Genomic DNA, 7,892 nt, shown 5'->3' with positions numbered 1-7,892 from the left:
GTTTCCTCAAACCTAGTAAAGAAGTCTGACACTGTCTCATCTTTCTTCTGCTTACATGCAGATAACTTGTCCCAATTTACGCGCATCGCAGGCATTAGTGTCTTCATATACGTGATTATTCTACCAGGCAATTCAGCTACTAAAGGCTCAGGTTTCGCGCCACCAGTTTGTCTTGCATCAGCAGCAATAATGTTAGCCCATGTATCCCCTAGTTCTGCATCGTGATCTGCATTACGAATTGACCCCCATAGAGGCTGTGGAACGACATTACCAAACAACATGTCTATATCGGCCAGGTTCATAACGCATGACCCTGCCGTCTGTGACAACTCTTTATAATAACCTGCTGGGTTTTTACGGGGATCAGGCAATGTCTGTTTAAGTGCTAACACCTCAGAGCGCTTCCATGGAACATGCACCCAAACACGTTGGAAATGCGCTGGCACAGCGGGGTTATTGCCGACAGCTGCAACTGCTTCCTTCCATACCGGGGGAACTTCTCTCATGGGATATTGTCGCGCTTTTACCTTTTTCCCCGCAAGGACATCTTGCTCAAACAATGACTGATGACAATCATCATTCCGAAAGGAAAATACGACCGCAACTGCTTTATCTATATCGCGGTCCACAATTACACCAGTTCCGAAATCAAACCTCACTCTACACAATTCCTGCGGGCTCGGATTTTTACCACTATCCTCCAATTCCTCACAGAGAAATTCGCACATTTTCTCAAACACATATCTCTGTTTTGGGGCATCCCACTGATGGAAGACATTGACAACTGATTCCACATCATACAATGAAGGGAAAACAATCCATCTACGCGCCATGCTATCTATTACCCTTTTCTCATCAGGGTTAGGCAACTGACTACGCAATTGCTTACGCCGTAAACCAGGAGTCGCACCAGATGACTCAAAGAGAGGCGACATTAACGTAGTAACCACATTAGCTAAACGCTGTCGCGCTGAAGGAGAAGCTGAAGCGGAAACAGGGGGAAAAACAGAGGGAAGAAAAGAGGATGTAGAAACGGGTACTGGAGTGGTGCAAGGAAGAGTGTTAGGGGAGGCAGCTGCTGGATTAGGCAAAGTCGCAGGAAGTGCGGGGGCAGTTGGAAGCACAACTGGCAGCCCTTGAGAGGGTTGCGTTACATGGATAGGAGCCGGCTGCACAGCAGCTGGCGGTAACGGCAAGGCTTGTATTATATCAACTGGAGGTGGCATATTCACAAGCTGGGGAGGTGCTGTGGCATTTTGAGCATACGGAGGTGGTGAACTCAACAAATGTGACATCAGGGGATCTTTTTCCTTTTCTTCTAACTCATTCTGCTTAGAATGTGGTAAAGCTGGGTAACATTTGTCAATCCCTAACTTACGCTGCCTGTGCATTTGCTCGCTCATCTGCTCCTCCTCATTGTCTTTAAATTGTACAGCTGCTTGCATTACTGACATACCTCTCTCTCTTTTATTCTTCTTCGCTAGCTTAATTTCCTTCTGTTTGGCTTCCTTTCGCCATAAGCGGAAAGAGTCAAACATCGCCGGCCGGGCTTTCTTCTTAAACAATTTAATTTCCAAATTATCTAAAATATCGGTATCAAAACTACCATTTTGGGGCCATTTTAAAACACCGTCTTTCCTGGTGTAGTGGATCCACACTTCATTATATGCAATTGGGCCTACGCCATGTTTTACATAGAGCTCATAAGTTGGAGTTCCAACCGGAGGAACCGGACATGATTCTTCCAGCTGGAAACCTTTTCCACAACCCAAACAGAATAATCTACCAAATAGTCCAGAACCAGGCATCTTCGCTCACTAGTCTAGATCCAAACGTCAGAGGATTATCGATTACGATATTCTCGTGAATACACGAGTCCTCTGGCTTTGGGGTTTGCAAACACCAAATCACCAAATTACCAAATCAAACCAAACGATCCCGAAGGATACCAAAACAAATGGGAGACGCTCCACTTATACTTAACTGAATATTGCTGATCGATGACGTCACCAGAAGACTCTCTCGATTGTTTCGCTCTCTCAAACTCGTCAAGGGTCCAAAACAGGTCGATTAATCAGGGCAGCAGTCCTTCGTAGCCGTCGGGACGCGGAGAACCTCGCAGAAAAGACTTTCGGACCACGTCGACATGCAGGGGTCGATGAAGTGGTGGCCTTCCTCCGGAATTTCCACACGAAGCTCCTCACGAACCTCTGGCTTGGACTGGTACCGCTGAAATCGTCCCGAGTTGGGCGCCAAACTGAAGTACTGGGTATTTTAGTCCCAGCGGTGCAGGGGCACACACCCTATGACTTCTGGGTTTCACCCTGTTCCGGACCTACAGAAACACAGAGTCTTCTGGGTGAAGTCAAAGAATCGTTTATTGGCTGCAGACCAATTACAGGTATCCTAGAAGTACACCAGCGTGTATGTTCTCAGGAGACTGCTGAAAATCATAGGAACAGGCTACATCTTAAATAGGCCTTTTCTGGCCCCAAGCATACATTCCTGAGTTTTATGAAACGGCAATATACAAGGATATGTTACAAAGAAAAGGCAGAGTCATGATGACCATCCCACATTCCAGTTCGGCCAGCCCACAATGATTTACACAACAAGGTTCAGATCCCACATTAGATTTACAGATCCCCCCAATAAACATGAGCATCTCCTGTTTTGGGAAGCAAGTCATAAAGCAGGAACAGCCAGGTGCGAAAGAGATTAGCCAGGGGCTTGTGTAGGATGAAAAGGGTTTTATGACGGGCCAAGCCCTGATACGAATCACAGGTGGAGAGAGGAAGGGGAGCTCGTGAGACCAGTTTGACCCGGGGCAGCAGAGCCAGCTGCCCAGGTCACAGAGAAGTCAGAGAGGAAGCCCATGTACTGTGAGGCCCGTATTTGCTCCATTATAGCCTATGTGAGGGCAATGACAAGATGGCCACTGCTTCCAAAATGGAACCCGCGTAGCGAAGCAAAATAACGTGTACGCAGTGCATTCATAGCTAGAACGATATATAAAGCACTCGTACGTGCCGCATTTACCATTTGCGGTTCGCTAATACCAAGATAGACAGAGGTAGGGCCCTGTTCCCTACGCGGTCCCGAATATTAAAGTACGACAATAGGAGAAATGTCGCTTAGCGACATTTCTCCTGTCATGTCAGGTCAGGTACGCCCACTTTGCATCTCATTAGAGATGCAAAGCTGGGCGTTAGGAATCCCGACGCTAATGCAAGGTTTCACGCGTTAGCGTGACCTTGCTAATTAGGCGATCATTTTTTATCACCAGCTTGATGATATGCCCCTAACTGTTCCCCAGTTCACATGTAAGACTCTAAGCAGACGATGAACTTCGACGGGGGTCCAGACTTAGTGAAAAACCTCTTGCAGCACATACGGGAGATAACGGAACCTATCACTTTCAGAAGAGCCCTGAATGCCTGGCTATCTAAGAAAGCGTTCACATGAACAACTTGTACTACCACCCAGCTTGAATTCATGCAGCTTTTCAAAGCTAAAAGACCTTTAGGTGTCTCAACACTACAGAAGTATCCAAAATATAGTTTATGTTTTGTGTACAGAAGACTTTTTACACTGGGAAGTGAATACTTGCCAGAAACGTTTTGTATCTAATATTGATTAGAACAGGAATTGAACTTTTCAGTATATAATTCCGTTTTACAGCATATCCTCAAATGAAGAAAGGAACGGCCATCAACAGTAGACAGTTGTTTCAAAAATTAAACTCTGCCTGTGCCCTTCCTTTTTAGATCAGAACTTATCTGCAACACCTTTGGGCCACTTACAAATACTATTTCAATCTTGATTCTACATAACATATCAAGACAAAGAGTTTTATAACTCTATTCCAAGCTGTCCAAGGGTTACAGGAAGATATCACAAGAGCATTTTTTCTGCCACCTGGCTAAGCTCTCAGCAGATCAGTGATAGATAATTAAAACCTGACGCTGCAATCTATGCAGCTAACTAAAGTTTAATTCAGCATGATAGACTAAAGTTGAAGGCACTGGACAAACACAAGAAAAGGGACCAGGAAAATCGCCTCTTGGGGCAGGCTAAAAGGCTATCACAATATGGTCTCAACTTTGTAATTTTTACGTAAAAACAGACCATGGCTGGAAAAGCAGTCGGGCGATGCCCCAGACTCTTACAAAGCCAAGAAGAGGCAAAGGCTCTGGGTATTCACCTGGCCTGTCACCAAACTGTAAACTTCTAGAATTTACGGCCTGGCGCCAGCCCACCTACCTCGTTTCATAGGTGTCGCAGCATAGTGGATATCCAAAATGGTGGCATTTGGGGTTCTAGCCATTACAGCTATAGAACTTTCAAGGCACAGGGCTTATTTTACTATTTACAACCAGCTGATATTCCGATTCTCTACATGAGGCTCTCAATCTTCCAGTGTTCTAAAATACCATAGGACAACGCTACAGGGGGCTACAATGGTCATTAAATACCCTCTGTTTGAGTTATAGACTCAAGTTAAAGCTGAGCTTCTATATCGAGGGGATAGAACATTTAATCAATGTGATACCCGAGGCAGAAAGTCTATACTGATATCACAACATTCCCGTCAATGAAGTAAGAATACTCTAACTTGAACCAGGAGAACCAAAAAAATGGCACTTGCTGGAGCAGGTGGCTCGGTCTGACCATTATTCGATCGTTGCAACTCCTCTGTCCCCCAATGGATCTTGCAAAATTCCAAAGTTCGAATGCATCAAGCCCTTGATGTACTAAGGGTTGCACAGGGGCTTGTTGGGAGCTGCAAGATTTTGTGCTGAGCACGCAAGCTTTTATAATGAAAAGTAAACAGACGCAGTCCCTTACTTCTGCTTTGCACCGCACGAATTCCTGTGAAAACTTTAACAAATACCAAAGGAGTAGTTTTTCATCCTTAGCAGTCTAAGATCCACCGCAGCCTTGTAAGTTGTAAGAAGCCAGGGTGTTACGCTTCCTCTTACTCTAAACGGCCTAACTAGCATTAGCAGGTTTCTTTAAACAGTCTATTCGAAAGAGTGATAAATCTTTTGAGTAGCAGTAGTTGCCTTGCAGAAGTCTAGGCTCTAGAAATTGCTCATACGCACAGTCCATTTAAAATGTACTCTTTACTATCCATGTTCGAAAAACAAAGCTTTTTTTATAAATAACATACCAAATTATCAACAGATGGTGAGAGGTGCCTTTCAAAGAGAACCTCTTGCAAAAAACACAAGTCCAAGAAAGCTCAACAGCTTCTAATAAGTATTCATATACTCAACAGTTAAGTTACAAGAAACCAAAGAAATCAAAAAAGAAATGACAAACTAAACAAGAAATTAGAAACTGATAGACTTTCTTACACCCAAAAATAAAAGCTAACCACTCAGTTTGTGTTCTCTTTCTCCAATCCTCCTGAAAGGAACAGGAACGATCATCAATAGCAAACAGCAGCTACATGAACGCAACACTGTTCACTCACTTCACGTCCAAAAGAGAAAACTACAATTCTTCCTCGTGGTTAGCGAAGACCAGACACTTTCAAACACATTTCCTCAGTTAAAAACTATAGAAATAATCCCTGAAAGTATAGTCTTAACAAAATTCTTTATAGCTCACACAGACAGAAAGGGTGGAAACCCTTCCTACTTACAGTAAGACAAGGTTCGGCATCATCAACGGAAATAAAAACATATAAATATAAACATATTTTTTACTCCACAAGATAATATTCCACAGATGCACACGCATACGCCTTTATTTACATTAAAGCCTACTCAATAGATCCTGGTGAGACACTGCTTTATAAATTTGCATATTTTAAATCAGCAACCAATCAAATTCAGCCTGCCTGTTCCTGACCCAATGCTGTACCACAGGGAGAGTTGGAAAATTCTTCAAAAAACTGCAGGTTCCACAAGATCATACAGATGATTTTTAATCCGAATAGTTGGTCCAGATTAGCATCTGTCAAACAGCCAAAAGAGTGACACTGGTCACTAGCGAGAAGGGACCTGCTAAGGTTGCAAGCGTGGAAACAAACGTTGTAGCATTCAAGCTACCTTTAAATTTTGAACAGTTGCACCACAGATCAAATGTACGGCAACATCTTTGATTAGTTTCCCCAAACAAACTAAGGGGCATATCAGCAACAACCGGCGATAATTATCGCTAAGCGCACTTAGCGCTAGGATAATTATCGCCGGCTAGCGTGGATTATTATCGCTGAGATAACGTGCTATTAGCAACGCTTATCTCAAAAACGATAAAAATCCTAACGCTAACTGCCTAACGTGAGATTATCGCTGGAAACCCAGCGATAATGTCACGAAGTGTGGCGTTAGCTTGCTGATAGGGACTCACAAACTTAGCCATGATATCCACCTTACATAGGATACCATGGCTAAGTCAGTCCTGAAGCAGGCGTAAGGAAAGTAGCAATAACAGGGGTTATCGCTACTTTTCCTGCCGCTATGCTTCATAGCGTGGGCCTTGATGATAGGAGAAATGTCGCTTAGCGACATTTCTCCTGTCATGTCAGGTCAGGTACGCCCACTTTGCATCTCATTAGAGATGCAAAGCTGGGCGTTAGGAATCCCGACGCTAATGCAAGGTTTCACGCGTTAGCGTGACCTTGCTAATTAGGCGATCATTTTTTATCACCAGCTTGATGATATGCCCCTAACTGTTCCCCAGTTCACATGTAAGACTCTAAGCAGACGATGAACTTCGACGGGGGTCCAGACTTAGTGAAAAACCTCTTGCAGCACATACGGGAGATAACGGAACCTATCACTTTCAGAAGAGCCCTGAATGCCTGGCTATCTAAGAAAGCGTTCACATGAACAACTTGTACTACCACCCAGCTTGAATTCATGCAGCTTTTCAAAGCTAAAAGACCTTTAGGTGTCTCAGCACTACAGAAGTATCCAAAATATAGTTTATGTTTTGTGTACAGAAGACTTTTTACACTGGGAAGTGAATACTTGCCAGAAACGTTTTGTATCTAATATTGATTAGAACAGGAATTGAACTTTTCAGTATATAATTCCGTTTTACAGCATATCCTCAAATGAAGAAAGGAACGGCCATCAACAGTAGACAGTTGTTTCAAAAATTAAACTCTGCCTGTGCCCTTCCTTTTTAGATCAGAACTTATCTGCAACACCTTTGGGCCACTTACAAATACTATTTCAATCTTGATTCTACATAACATATCAAGACAAAGAGTTTTATAACTCTGTGCCAAGCTGTCCAAGGGTTACAGGAAGATATCACAAGAGCATTTTTTCTGCCACCTGGCTAAGCTCTCAGCAGATCAGTGATAGATAATTAAAACCTGACGCTGCAATCTATGCAGCTAACTAAAGTTTAATTCAGCATGATAGACTAAAGTTGAAGGCACTGGACAAACACAAGAAAGGGGACCAGGAAAATCGCCTCTTGGGGCAGGCTAAAAGACTATCACAATATGGTCTCAACTTTGTAATTTTTACGTAAAAACAGACCATGGCTGGAAAAGCAGTCGGGCGATGCCCCAGACTCTTACAAAGCCAAGAAGAGGCAAAGGCTCTGGGTATTCACCTGGCCTGTCACCAAACTGTAAACTTCTACAATTTACGGCCTGGCGCCAGCCCACCTACCTTGTTTCATAGGTGTCGCAGCATAGTGGATATCCAAAATGGTGGCATTTGGGGTTCTAGCCATTACAGCTATAGAACTTTCAAGGCACAGGGCTTATTTTACTATTTACAACCAGCTGATATTCCGATTCTCTACATGAGGCTCTCAATCTTCCAGTGTTCTAAAATACCATAGGACAACGCTACAGGGGGCTACAATGGTCATTAAATACCCTCTGTTTGAGTTATAGACTCAAGTTAAAGCTGAGCTTC

At 43.6% G+C, this 7,892-nt stretch overlaps 1 non-coding gene across 1 annotated transcript; it reads right to left on the bottom strand.

Annotated features, from left to right (window-relative positions):
- Positions 1 to 5,378: 5,378 nt before the first annotated feature.
- On the bottom strand, positions 5,379 to 5,594 carry LOC146858555 (small nucleolar RNA U3). The gene has a single exon (XR_014980211.1). It is a non-coding gene; the product is annotated as a small nucleolar RNA U3 (small nucleolar RNA).
- Positions 5,595 to 7,892: the final 2,298 nt, after the last annotated feature.

This window comes from Triturus cristatus, chromosome 3_2, assembly GCF_964204655.1.
Source record: "Triturus cristatus chromosome 3_2, aTriCri1.1, whole genome shotgun sequence".
Lineage (NCBI taxonomy): Eukaryota > Metazoa > Chordata > Amphibia > Caudata > Salamandridae > Triturus > Triturus cristatus.
This window is presented reverse-complemented; position numbering and strand designations above follow the sequence as displayed.